The sequence below is a fragment of the Sinocyclocheilus grahami genome, unplaced genomic scaffold (assembly GCF_001515645.1).
Source record: "Sinocyclocheilus grahami isolate Dianchi unplaced genomic scaffold, SAMN03320097.WGS_v1.1 scaffold2346.1, whole genome shotgun sequence".
NCBI lineage: Eukaryota > Metazoa > Chordata > Actinopteri > Cypriniformes > Cyprinidae > Sinocyclocheilus > Sinocyclocheilus grahami.
Genome location: NW_015507525.1, coordinates 9264 through 23515, shown reverse-complemented (window position 1 = coordinate 23515; position 14252 = coordinate 9264). Strand labels below are relative to the sequence as shown.

At 39.5% G+C, this 14252-nt stretch overlaps 1 pseudogene; it reads right to left on the bottom strand.

Annotated features, from left to right (window-relative positions):
- LOC107574802 (leucine-rich repeat and fibronectin type-III domain-containing protein 5-like) overlaps nucleotides 1-14252 on the bottom strand; it is a 22654-nt pseudogene that overhangs the window by 3736 nt on the left and 4666 nt on the right.

The following is a 14252-nucleotide window of genomic DNA, read 5'->3' as shown; positions in this document are numbered from 1 at the left end:
TATCATTGCTGTTCATAAGAGCAGCCCTGCTTTGTTTACAGCGGTAACCAAGGAAACACTGTATCATTGCTGTTCATAAGCGCAGCGCTGCTTTGTTTACAGCGGTAACCAAGGAAACATTGTATCATTGCTGTTCATAAGAGCAGCCCTGCTTTGTTTACAGCGGTAACCAAGGAAACACTGTATCATTGCTGTTCATAAGCGCAGCGCTGCTTTGTTTACAGCGGTAACCAAGGAAACACTGTATCATTGCTGTTCATAAGCACAGCTCTGCTTTGTTTACAGCGGTAACCAAGGAAACACTGTATCATTGCTGTTCATAAGCGCAGCGCTGCTTTGTTTACAGCGGTAACCAAGGCAACATTGTATCATTGCTGTTCATAAGAGCAGCCCTGCTTTGGTTACATCGGTAACCAACGAAACGCTGTATCATTGCTGTTCATAAGAGCAGCGGTAACCAAGGAAAGGCTTTAAGCGCCACCTGCTGGCAGAGAGTGCATCTGCGTCTCGTTCAGCTCGTCTGCGGTTTTGGTTTCATGCAGATATGTTTTATGTATAGTTTCACAAAACTGAACTCAAACCATTCTGTTTTTGCTTCAGATTTCGAAATGATACAATCTAATTCAGATTAAAAACTGCTGGTGTTGCAGGTATGCTGCAGCTTTGTTTGGATCGAGATTAAAATGCAGCGGTTGCCTCTAATGTTAAATGTTAAGAGCACAGACAAAGCCTTAGTTTCTTTATATGAAGAGATTTCTTTTATTTGTGTTACTTATTTATTTGATTTGGGGCTTGTTTTAAAATATCAATGTAGTTTTGTTATTTACATTTACATTATATTTAAATGTAGTTATTTAGCAGACGCTTTTATCCAAAGTGACTAACAAATGAGGACAACAGAAGCAATCAAAAAGCAATGATATGCAAGTGCTATATTAGTATATTATTATAGTGTCACTAAGAAATGTGCAGCATTTTGTCCAAGCAATAATAAAAGGACACATTTAATTTATAATTTGTCTTAAATCTCATTTTGTTAAAATTAAAAAAAAAAACGTGAATCGAATCGTTACATCCCTACTGATGTTGAACACAAACACCCATTCACTGCCATTATAAAGACCGGAAGAGCAAGGATCATTTTTAATATAACTCCGACTGGATTCGTCTGAAAGAAGAAAGTCACATACACCTAGGATGCTTCGAGGGTGAGTAAACTGATTTAATTCTGGAGCCGGGCCTGGTTATATCTCGTGAGAAATGAGGGTTGTAACACAGCAAAAAAAGTTTTCTTGTATAAATATAAAAAAATTCTTGAATCAAGATTAATTTACTGTACAAGTAAAATGACTCAAGATGTTACGTCTTGTTTTCTGTAAACCCAGCTCCAGGCCTTTCTCCGCGCCCTCCTGCTGGCACAGCCGGTAGCGCACGATGAGGAAGATGATGAAGGCCAGGACGGACGCCACGATCATGCCGCCGATGATGACCACGATGGTGCCGCCGAGGAACTGTGACTGCATGAAGTGGCAGCGCATATACTGCGGCTCGGTGGAGAAGTGAACGCAGCCCACCACGCGTGTGGCCGTGAGTGCGGTCATGGCGTCGTCGTAAATGGCCAGAACGCACAGATCGTACGTGATAACACTAACTTGTTTTATTCACCAAAAATAACTGGCTACAGTGGCCACATTATATTGTTCTGAGTCACTAAAACACATCCACTCATTAGAGTCTTTTTTATTTTTTGGAATTAGACTGCAATGTTTACACTGTATTGTTTTGATTCACCAAAAATAACCGGCTCATAAGAGTCATTCATTCAGGAATCAGACTACAATTGACGTGCATTATTGTTTTGAAAGACTAAAACAAATCGATTCATAAGACTCATTCGTTTGGGAATCGGATTGCACTGGTTGCTCTGTACGGGTTTGATTCACTAAAAAGAGCCGATTCATAAGACTCATTCGTTTGGGAATCAGATTGCATCATTTTTATAGTCTGTAGGGTCAGCTGAGCAGCTCGGGAAGAGGGAAGGAGCGTACACATCACAAACCTGCCGATCACGACTCAAACGTGTGTGAAGAAGCTTTAGCACGACACACTCTGCTCTTGTTTTTGTCTTGTAGGACAATTAATATAGAGTAACATTATCGATCTGACTGCACTGACACTATCGGATGAGAACAAAACTTGCACCCAGCTAATGTTCCCATAAAACGTTCTGAATATGATGTTCTGTTCTGATGTTGTTTCTTGGTTATGTGAACATTAAGGGATCATTCTTTTGTATCATTTTACAAACCATGTTACTTTTGAATATTCTGAAACAAGTAGCAACATTTTAAAAAATGTTAGATGAACGTCCAGGAAAAAGCGTTCCATGAACGATGTATAAGTAATGTTTTTGTGCTAATGTTTTGAGAACATTATTAAAAACCAAATAATTTTAAATGAGCATTCCATTAACGTTTTCTTCAACAGCGTTTGTTAATAACTTTGAGAGAACATTGCCAGAATGCTTTGCTTAAGTTTATAAAAACGTTATTTAAAGGTTCTCTGAATGCTCAAAACGTCCAGGTTTCTTTTTTTTATGTTTTAGAAGTGTTCAATTAAATGTTGAATGTTTAGAAAATATATGGGTTTCCCGTTAAATGAACGTTAAGGGAACATTCCACTGTATCATGTTGAAAACATTATGGGAATGTTACTTTCGAATGTTCTTAGAATGTTCTGAAATAAGTAGTAACATTTAAAAAATGTTAGACGGACATCCAACTATAACGTTCCATGAATGATACATTGACGATACATTTACATTTTAAAATGAGAGACCAGATAACATTGAACAGACGTTCTATTAATGCTACAGCAAGAGTGTTGCCAGAACTTCTCAGAACATTCCCTGTTAACTGAGTTGAGCTGAATAACGACACTATTGTCTTCTGTAGAGCTACTTTACAGTTGAACGCTGCTTCATAATTGATAAATTAATTGAATTTTTTTTTAAATGTGTAATTTATTTCAGTGTTTTATTCATCGATCTGTGCACTGCTCTCTGAAATGCTGGAATATTTAAAGGTGTTTAAAACCAAACAGGCTCACCTGTACACTAACGAGTCATCGTAAGTGCCGTTGTATTGGACCTGGAACATCCGAATCCCTGGAATATTCCTCTGAAAGTTGAACTTCACCAGAGCCGTGGCTGCGGTGATCTCCGAGATCAGGACCCTCTTCTCCTGTCCACCCTTGTTGCCCATCGAGGAGCCTCCGTCTCCACCCACCATCAAATAAACCAGTAGCGTCTCCATCTGGGTTCCGGGTATTGTTTAAACAACCTGCGGAGAAAGCAAACAGAGGCGATTCTCATTATCGATAGCAGGTCAAGAGCGGTGAAAGAAATTAGCACTTTTAGGGCGCATTAAAGTGATCAGAAGTGACATTTATAATGTTACAAAAGATTTCACATGAACAGTGTTCTTTTGAGCTTTCTATTAATCTGTGAATCGACAGTTTACACAGAAATATTGTGCAGCACGACTGTTTTCAAATGCTTTTACTGGTCGGAGGAATCATTCTGCAAGAAACATGCAGTCAGAAACACTGCTAGAACCAATCAACGTGCATCATTCAGAACATAATCAATGAGCTGTTATTCATCATTTGATCCCATTAGGGATGCATTGTTATAGGAAGGAACTTCCTTTAGTACTTTTGAGGACGAGAAAGTGTAAGAAATGCACAAATGTTGAGAAATCGAACATCGTTGTGGGAACATTGTTTTGAAATGTTCCTAAAATGTTGCAAAGTGTCCAGTTTTCTTGTGATTCTAACGTTATTTAAATGTTACCAAAAAGTTTCTCACAACATTCTACTAACTATACTGTTTCCAAAAATGTGTTTGAACGTTTGTTTTTAGTAGTCTAAAAACATTAAAATGTCCAGTTTTCTTGTCATGACTATAATGTAATTTCTCACATCGTTCTACTAAATATAATATTATTTGAAAGTTCTTTAATAATATTGGAAGAACGTTAAAATGTCCAGTTTCTTGTCGTGATTATAACGTTATTTTAAGGTTATGAAAACACTTCTTAGAAGTTCATCAAGGACAATCATAACGATGTTTTGAAGAATGTTGATCTCAGAACATTTTCTCTCGATGTTATGAGAATGTATACCAAATATTAATAAAGTTCCATAAACATTACTTTAGGCCTAACATTTATATAACTTTTAAAAGAACGTTAGTGAAAGTTGTGAGAACGTTCCCTGTTAGCCGGGATCTTAAAAAATCGAAACATTCTTAAATGAAGATATATTTACTCGAGGAAGTCTTGTTTTCTGAGAAATTTGCCAAAATGAACAAACCTGTCATTGACTTCAGAAAAAAAATCTTCTACTTTTCTCTTTGAAGGGAAGATAAACTAATCAAAACTGATGAATTTATTTGTGTCCACTTCCATTTATTCCTTACATTTTTCTTTTCATGCTATTATGAATAACCAATCAGTAACTAAGTCTCACAGGATAACACTGTTGTTTTATTCACCAAAAATAACTGGTTCATAAGAGTCATTAATTCGGGAATCAGACTGCACTGGTTGCTCTGTACGGTTTTGATTCACTAAAAAGAACCGGCTCATAAGACTCATTCAATACTGCAATTACGCGCCACTGTAAAGTAAATTTAGAAACATAATTTTAGTACAGTTTTCTGTTCACATAGACAGAAAAATGCATGTGCAAGGAACATTAACGGAACCAAACTTTATTTATTTAAAAATAATTCCCAACCCTACTCATCAATCTGACTGCACTGACACTATTAGATGAGAATAGATCCTGAACCCAGCTAACAAAAATATGTTGATGTTCCCATAAAGTAAAAAAAAATGTTCTGAATGTTCTTTGAACCCCCAAAAGAGAACGTTCCATTGTATCATTTTGCAAACATTATGTGAACGTTACTTTGGAATGTTCTGAAACAAGTTGTAACATTTATAAAAACGTTAGACGAACGTCCAACTAAAACGTCTCAGGAAAAAACATTCCATGTATGAATAATGTTGTTGTGCTAACGTTTTGAGAACATAATTAATTACTGGAAGAATGTTTGTTCATAACTTTGAGAGAACCTTGCCAAAAGTTATAAAAATGTTATTTCTGAAGGTTCTCTGAACGCTCAAAATGTCCAGTGAGATGCTTTTTTCTTGGTTATATGAATGTTAAGGGAACATTCCGTTGTATCATTTTGTTACTTTTGAATGTTCTCTGAAAGTTCTGAAACAAGTAGCAACATTTAAAATATGTTAGACGAACATCCAACTAAACCGTTTCAGGAAAAGCATTCCATGAACGACACATTAACGTTTTTGTGCTAACATTTTGAAAACATTAAAGACCAGATAACTTTGACCAAATGTTCCATTAATGTTAAGTTCTCCGAACATTCCCTGTTAACTGAACTGAGCTGAACAACGACTCTGTCGTTGTCTTTAAATATTTTAAAAATATCTTAATCTGTGTTTCGAAGATGAACGAAGGTCTTACGGGTTTGAAACGACATGAGGGTGAGTAATTAATGACAGAATTTTCATTTTTGGGTGAACTATCCCTATCCCAGCTGTGCACTGCTCTCTGAAATCATTTAATATTGTAAGGTGTTTAAAACCAAAACAGGCTCACCTGTACACTAATGAGTCATCGTAAGTGCCGTTGTATTGGACCTGGAACATCCGAATCCCTGGGATATTCCTCTGAAAGTTGAACTTCACCAGAGCCGTGGCTGCGGTGATCTCCGAGATCAGGACCCTCTTCTCCTGTCCACCCTTGTTGCCCATCGAGGAGCCTCCGTCTCCGCCTGTCTTGGCAGAAGTGGCGATGTCAGATGACCCCGGGTCCGGCTCTCGGACCATACTGGTGTCGTTGGTGAAATGTGGAAGTTTGGTGATGAGCAGATCCACCGTCTGCTGCGCCTCTCCAGATGGGTTGGACGCGACGCAAGTGAAAGTCCCAGAGTCCTTGACCGTGCTGATCAGGATGTCCAGTGTCCCGTCCGAGTGGAGGACGGTGCGACTGGAGTTGAATACCAGCTTCCCGTCCGGAGCGATCCAATGCATGACGGGATATGGGTCGCCGCGGGCTTTGCAGCGCAAGGAAACCTGCTGGCCTTCGAGAGCACGAGTCTCTTGCGAGTGTCTAGTGATGAGCGGCGGCTCGCACAGGAACTCCTCCTCGGATACGGTCCAGAAATAGCGTCCGGCGAGATGCTGTGGAGCCGCGCAGGTCTCCAGATCATCCTCGCGCCGCAGCCGTCGAAGCCACAGCAACTCGCAGTTACAATGCAGCGGGTTTCCTCCGAAACTTAACGCGAACGACGACGGACCCAAAACCCCAGACGTGGCTAAAACTCCGGCGCGCTGGAACACCGGATCGGGCGGAAGCTTGTGGAGCTTATTGGACGTTACATCCAGACGCTTGAGCTTCTGAAGCCCGGAGAAGGTCCCTTCGGGAATGTAGTTGATCATGTTGTGGTCCAGGTTTAAGGTGTGTAGGTTGCTCATGAGCTGGATGGCGATCCACGGCACGCTCTCCAGGTTGTTGTAGGATAAATCCAGCTCTTCCAGCGCGAGAAGGTCGTTGAACGCTCCTATGTGGATGTGCGTGAGCTGGTTGTTGTTGAGAATGAGATGGTGCAGCTTGGACATGCCGCTAAACGTATCGTTCGTTATGTGGGTCAAGCGGTTGCTGTCCAGATGAAGGGCGCGGAGGTTCTCCAAATCGTTGAAAGCGTGAGGCGTGACCGATCCTATCGTGTTCCTAGAGAGCGTCAGGTCCACCAGTTTGGTCATGTTGGCGAAATCCTTCTGCTTGATGCCCGTGATGAAGTTGTCCCCCAGTCGGAGCTCAACGGTGCGTCTGTCGATGTTTGGAGGGACAAACAGCAGCCCCTTTTTATCACACAAGGTGGCCAGATTGGGGGACAAAACCTGGCAAATGCAGCGCTTGGGACATACTTGGATCTTCTGGGCCTTTAACGCCAATACAACAACCATCAAATAAACCAGTAGCGTCTCCATCTGGGTTCCGGGTATTGTTTAAACAACCTGCGGAGAAAGCAAACAGAGGCGATTCTCATTATCGATAGCAGGTCAAGAGCGGTGAAAGAAATTAGCACTTTTAGGGCGCATTAAAGTGATCAGAAGTGACATTTATAATGTTACAAAAGATTTCACATGAACAGTGTTCTTTTGAGCTTTCTATTAATCTGTGAATCGACAGTTTACACAGAAATATTGTGCAGCACGACTGTTTTCAACATTGATAATAATCAGAAATGTTTCTTGAGCAGCAGATCAGCATATTATACTGATTTCTGAAGATCATGTGACACTGAAGACTGGAGTAATGATGCTGAAAATACAGCTGCACATCACAGAAATACTGTACAGTTTAACAGATAATCACATAGAAAACAGCTGTTTTACATTCTAATAATATTTCACAGTTTTTATCAAATAAATGCAGCCTTGTGGACAGAAGAGACTTTTAAAAACATTTAAAAATCTTACCGACACCAAACTTCTAAATGGCAGTGTACAGACTACGACAAAAATGTGTGCATGACCTTGCATGCAAGATGAGTCATTGATATTTATTAATAGTGCTTAAATAAATGCTAGAAGCTTTAATGTTTAGGAGCACAACAGATGAAGTCAGAACACACATGGGCTAAAAGCTACAAAACCCTAATTATATATTTTTCTGCTATCTTTACTACATGTACAAACCAAATAATCTTGTGCAAATAACCATTTTTCAACCATCACATCAGAGAATCTGACAGCTCCAGAAGCTTTCCGGGGACATGTCTTAAAGCTCCGGCTCTACTGCACGCTGTTTTTGATATGATAATGTTGATCCTTTCATCTGTGTGTTTGGCGAGATGAAAGACTCCTCTGACCGTCCAGATACTCATCAGAATTAGTCTGATGTCTCCAAAGACCGAGCAGAGACAAAGAGCATCAACACAGACAGACGAGACACAGGAGAGACACTCGGATGAGAAACGTATTCTCTGAATGACTCTTAAGTCCTTGACGAGATATAACATTTCATACCAGCTACGGTTTTCATTAGAATGCTTCTTTGCAAAGATGTTTGATTGAGGATGTTTAATTATGTGTGCGTTTACAGAGAAATCGGAGTGTTGGCTCATGGTTTCTGTTGCTCCGCTTTACAGGGTTGTTCCTAACATGCACTCAAATATCAGCAGATTGGTTCTTGTCGCTTCTGTCATTTGTAACCTTGGAAATGCACGTCTCTTCTGAACGTCGTCACGGGTGATGAGCCTTTCAAAGCAGTGCGCTGAGAATGCGTGCGATAATAACCTGCCGTGCATCAGGCCTGTGATCATGAGAGAGTCGGCATCATTAGACTGTCATGCAGACAATAGAGGAGCCGGCTGGAGAGAAACCTCGTGTAAAAACAGGCAATAAAAGTGAAGGATGAGGGTGACACCTGACATCTGACTGTATGGAAGAGCAATGAAAAAGAGAGCGTGCTAAACTATAAAATGCATGAAATAAACAACAGGAACATGCGTGCCGATTCATCTTTGTCACATATAAAGGCCACAGCTTTAAATAATGACATGCTGCCACTGAGTGAGCAAACGCACCTGACAGTGTTCGCAAAAATGACACAATGCCTCGTCCCCGCTAAAATATGTTCTAAAAGCGTTTCCCGTGCTATTTCTGAGTGTTTTTTTTTTATGTTTTAGAATTGTTTTTAATGCAGATGTTAAGGGAACATTGTATCATTTCGCAAACATTGCGGGAATGTTACTTTTGAATGTTGTCTGAATGTTCTGAAACAAGTAACATTTAAACGTTACATGAACGTCCAACTAAAACGCTTCAGGAAAATGTGTTTCATTCATGATGTATAAATAACGTTTCTGTGCTAACGTTGTGCTAACATAAAAAAACACCCAGCTCACAAAAATATGTTCTAAGAACGTATCGCTAACATTGTAAAATGTTATTTCTGAATGTTTTCTGAATCCTCAAAATGTTCATTGTATAATCTGCAAACATTATGGGAAAGTTCCTTTTGAATGTTCTCTGTAACAATTAGTAACATTTAAAAAACGAGCAACATTAAAAAAACATTAGATGGACGTCTAACTAAAATATTTAAGAAATAAAACATTCCACGAACGATGTGAAAATAACGTTATTGTGCTAACATTTGAGAGCATTAGATAACTTCCCGGCTAACAAAATATGTTCTAAGTATGTTTTTCTAACGTTTCAAAATGTTATTTCTGAATGTTCTGTGAACATTAAAAATGTCCAGTTTTTAGTAACATTTAAAAAACATTAGGCGAGCATCCAACTAAAATGTTTTAGAAGGAAATGCGTTAATAATGGTTTTGTGCTAACGTTTCGCAAACATTAAAGACCAAATTACTTGGAAGGAACGCTCCATTAACGATAAAGCAACATTGCCAGAACGTTCTGAGAACATTCCCTGCTAGCTGGTCTAATATAATGCATTGAATGTATTCATATAATCATAACGCACTAAAGCTCACGGGTCAAGGACAAATGACCCGTCTTGTTGGTGTTTAATTGAACACTCTCTGCATATCAAATGACCTTCCCATCAGCCTCTTTATTGAGTCTGTGTCGCTGGTGTTGTTTGCCAACCAGCTGGCTGCATTAGTTGGCAAAGCGTGTGTATTTTGAGCGGGCCGCGCCGCAGTCGCTACTTCCCCTCCGAAACACCGCTGTGAATGTGCTATTGAGTGGCTCAGAGCGAGCCATATTTCTGTTATTTTGCATCCCATTTTTCCCAGCCAACACTCACTGAACCACAAATAAAGCAGCACGACGGCTCTCCTGTGATCTGGAAGCATGTGTGTTGTGGAAGAGAGGCTGTAGAACGTGTCTGTTTCCACACATCTACAGCTGCTCCGCCGAACACATTCAAACCAAAGCTGATCACGCTGGCACGACTCGAAACCTCTGCCTTTCAACCCGGCAAACATTCAGTGCGCTCAGTCATTCTCATGTCGCTCCAAACCCGTTTGCCGTTATATGATTGGCTGTACACTAATTCCCTGCTGACAAGAAAAATATATTTTGTTAAGTTATGAAAACATTAGTTCTGAATATCAAAAACGTCCAGCTTTTTAAATGGTTCAGAAATGCTTTTTATGAGAACGTTAAGGGAACATTTCATTGTATCATTGTGCAAACATTATGGGAACGTTACTTTTTGAATGTTCTCTGAATGATCTGAAACAAGTAACAACGTTTAAAAAAAAAAACGTTAGATGAACATCCAACTAAAATGTCTTAGAAATAAAACGTTCCTTGTGTGATGTATAAATAACGTTTGAAAACATTATTAAACTCCCCAGCTAACAAAACGAATGTTTAAGAATGTTCAAAAGATCAATTTTTTAAAATATATTTTTTCCTGGTTATACTAATGTTACGATAACATGCAAACATTATGGGAATGCTATTTTTGAATGTTCTCGGAAGATTTTAAGTAACAAGTAGTAACATTTCATAAAACAGATGAACATCCAAATGAAGCGTTTCAGAAATAAAACATTTAATGAACAATATATAAATAATGTTTTGTGCTAACATTTAAACACCACATAACTTTAAACAAATGCTCTATTAACACATTCTATGAACGTTTGTTCATAACGTTGACAGGCCCAGACGGTGTGACACCAGCCTGTCTGAAAACCTGCGCTGACCAACTGTCCCCCATCTTCTCACAGATCTTCAACAGATCACTGGAGCTGTGCAAAGTCCCTGCCTGCTTCAAACGCTCCACCATCATCCCCATCCCAAAGAAACCTAAGATAACAGGACTTAATGACTACAGACCTGTGGCCCTAACGTCTGTGGTCATGAAGACATTTGAGAGGTTGGTGTTGGCTTATCTGAAGGACATTACTGGACCCTTACTAGACCCCCTGCAGTTTGCTTACCGAGCAAACAGGTCCGTGGATGATGCAGTCAATATGGGACTGCACTTCATCCTGCAACATCTGGACAAAACAGGGACTTATGTGAGGATCCTGTTTGTGGACTTTAGCTCTGCTTTCAACACCATCATCCCAACACTCCTCCAGACCAAACTAACCCAGCTCTCTGTCCCTAGCTCTATCTGTCAATGGATCACCAGCTTTCTGACAGATAGGCAACAGCTAGTGAGAATTGGTAAATTCACATCCAACAACCGCACCACCAGCACTGGCACCCCTCAGGGTTGCGTCCTCTCCCCACTGCTCTTCTCCCTCTACACCAATGACTGCACCTCTAAAGACCCCTCTGTCAAGCTCCTGAAGTATGCAGATGACACTACAGTCATCGGTCTCATCAAGGATGGAGACGAGTCTGCTTACAGACAGGAGGTTAAAGAGCTGGCTGTCTGGTGCAGTCTTAACAACTTGGAGCTGAACACCCTCAAAACAGTGGAGATGATCGTGGACTTCAGGAGGAACCCCCCTGCACTCCCCCCACTCACCATCATGGATAGCACTGTAACGACAGTGGAGTCATTCAGGTTCCTGGGCACCACCATCTCTCAGGACCTGAAGTGGGACACTCACATTGACTCCATTGTTAAAAAGGCCCAGCAGAGGTTGTTCTTCCTTCGCCAGCTGAGGAAATTTAACCTGCCACAGGAGCTGCTGAAACAGTTCTACTCAGCCGTCATCGAGTCTGTTCTGTGCACTTCAATAACTGTCTGGTTTGGTTCAGCTACAAAATCAGACATCAGAAGACTACAGAGATGGTTCGGACTGCTAAAAGGATTATTGGTGCTCCCCTGCCTACCCTCCAAGAACTGTATACATCCAGAGTGAGGAAAAGGGCTCAGAAAATCACTCTGGATCCATCACATCCAAGCCATCTCCTTTTTGAACTTTTGCCATCTGGTCGGCGTTACAGAGCACCGAATACCAGGACAGCCAGGCACAAGAACAGTTTCTTTCCCCAGGCAATCTACCTCATGAACAGTTAATGTTCTCCCATTGTGCAATTAAAGTACAGTATGTGCAATAACCTTATACTTATTTATCACCCTAAACCCTAGTACATCCCTACAACTTATTTTATTTTATTATATTCCTATTCCATCTATAGCACACCTGTACATACAATTTATTCTTTTTTTTTTTTGTGGTTTATATTTATGCATGTGTATTTTATTCACATCTCACTTTTATTATCTGTGTGCTGTTGTTGTCTCAGTGTACTGGAAGCTTGTGACACTATAACAAATTCCTTGTATGTGCAAACATACTTGGCAATAAAGCTCTTTCTGATAAAGCTCTTTCTGATTCTGATAATGTTTTGTGCTAACATTTAAACACCACATAACTTTAAACAAATGCTCTATTAACACATTCTATGAACGTTTGTTCATAACGTTGAGAGAACCTTGCCAAAATGTTGTGCGAATGTTCCTTGTAAGCTATGTTTGAGCTGTTAAATTCTCACAACTTAAAGTAATGTTTATGAATTTCTTATAAATTCATAACTTAAAATTTGATTCATGTTCTGAATGTCGAGAGAAATTATTCAAGGATCAGCATTCTCTGAACGTCCTCATGATGTTATTTGTACTTGATGAATGCTCTAAGAAACGTTTTGTAGCCTTATGTTATAATCACAATCACAAGCAAACTGGACATTTTAACGATATAATGCTATTATAACAATATTAAAAATATACATTCAAAAAGCATTCTGTTTTGGCTGAAAATAAACTTAGTACAATGTTGCAAGAAACACCTTTTAAATACAGTTGAGGTCAAAAGTAGAATCTGCAAAATGTTAATTATTTTTCTCACTGATGCTCCAGAAAGAAAAGCCATGAATTAACACTTTTTCAATTTGAAGATCAGGGTAAATTTGACTTATTTTGTCTTCTGGGAAACATGTAACTATCTTCTGTAGCAGTACTACATGAAAAAATATGATATTTAGGCAAAATAAGAAAATTGTACACATCTCCATTCTGTTCAAAAGTTTTCACGCCCGGCTCTTAATGCATGGTTTCTCCTTCTGGAGCATCAGCGAGCGTCTGAACCTTCTGTAATAGTTGCATAAGAGTCCCTCAGTTGTCCTCGGAGTGAAAAAATGCATCTCAGAATCATGCAGTCATTGTTGGAAAGGGTTCAAATGCACAAAGATGCTGAAAAACCAAAGAATTAGTGGGAGCTGAGGGGTTTTTCTGAAGAACAGCAGGAAGGTTAACTGTTCAGGACAAACAAGGGACTCATGAACAACTATCACTAAACACAAAAACAACTGCGGATCATTCAGATAACACAGTATTAAGAGTCAATTATTAATAAGGGTCATTTTTATAAATTCAACTCTTATTTTCTTTTCTCTTTTATGTGAAATATCTTATTCAGGTCAGTACTACATAAACAGTAACATGCGTTTTGTATGATCCCTCTTATTTTGGCTAACATAATTAACACTTTGCAGATTTTGAAACTTTTGACCTCCACCGTAACTCGTATTAAGAGTCAATTATTAATAAGGGTCATTTTTATAAATTCAACTCTTATTTTCTTTTCTCTTTTATGTGAAATATCTTATTCAGGTCAGTACTACATAAACAGTAACATGCGTTTTGTATGATCCCTCTTATTTTGGCTAACATAATTAACACTTTGCAGATTTTGAAACTTTTGACCTCCACCGTAACTTTATAACCTGAATCTATTATCTGGGAGTGTTCTTCTCCACTGTAGTGTGTGTGTTCAGATTCATAAACAGCTGGTTTGAAAATGGCGAGCGCTATTGGTTAACAGTGCACTGCAGGTGTGTGCAACAGCGTGAGGATGAGTTTCCATTTGTGCTTGATTATTTGGATAATTAATTAATTATAATTTAAACTCATGTGTGATCTGTGAGATCAGATCTGACACTGCAGCGGTTATCAGACTATAACAGATGTTTTCTGCAGTTCCTCACTGCTAAAGACAGTAAGCTGAGTGCATTCTCTTATTTCTTTGCATTGGCTGCCAGTCGCCCGTCTGGACTGATAGATAGACATAAATGATTTAAAGAGCAACTGCACACACTCTCTCACACACTCTCACTCACTCACACACACACACACACTCTCACACACTCACTCACTCACACACACACACACACTCTCTCACACACTCACTCACTCACTCACTCACA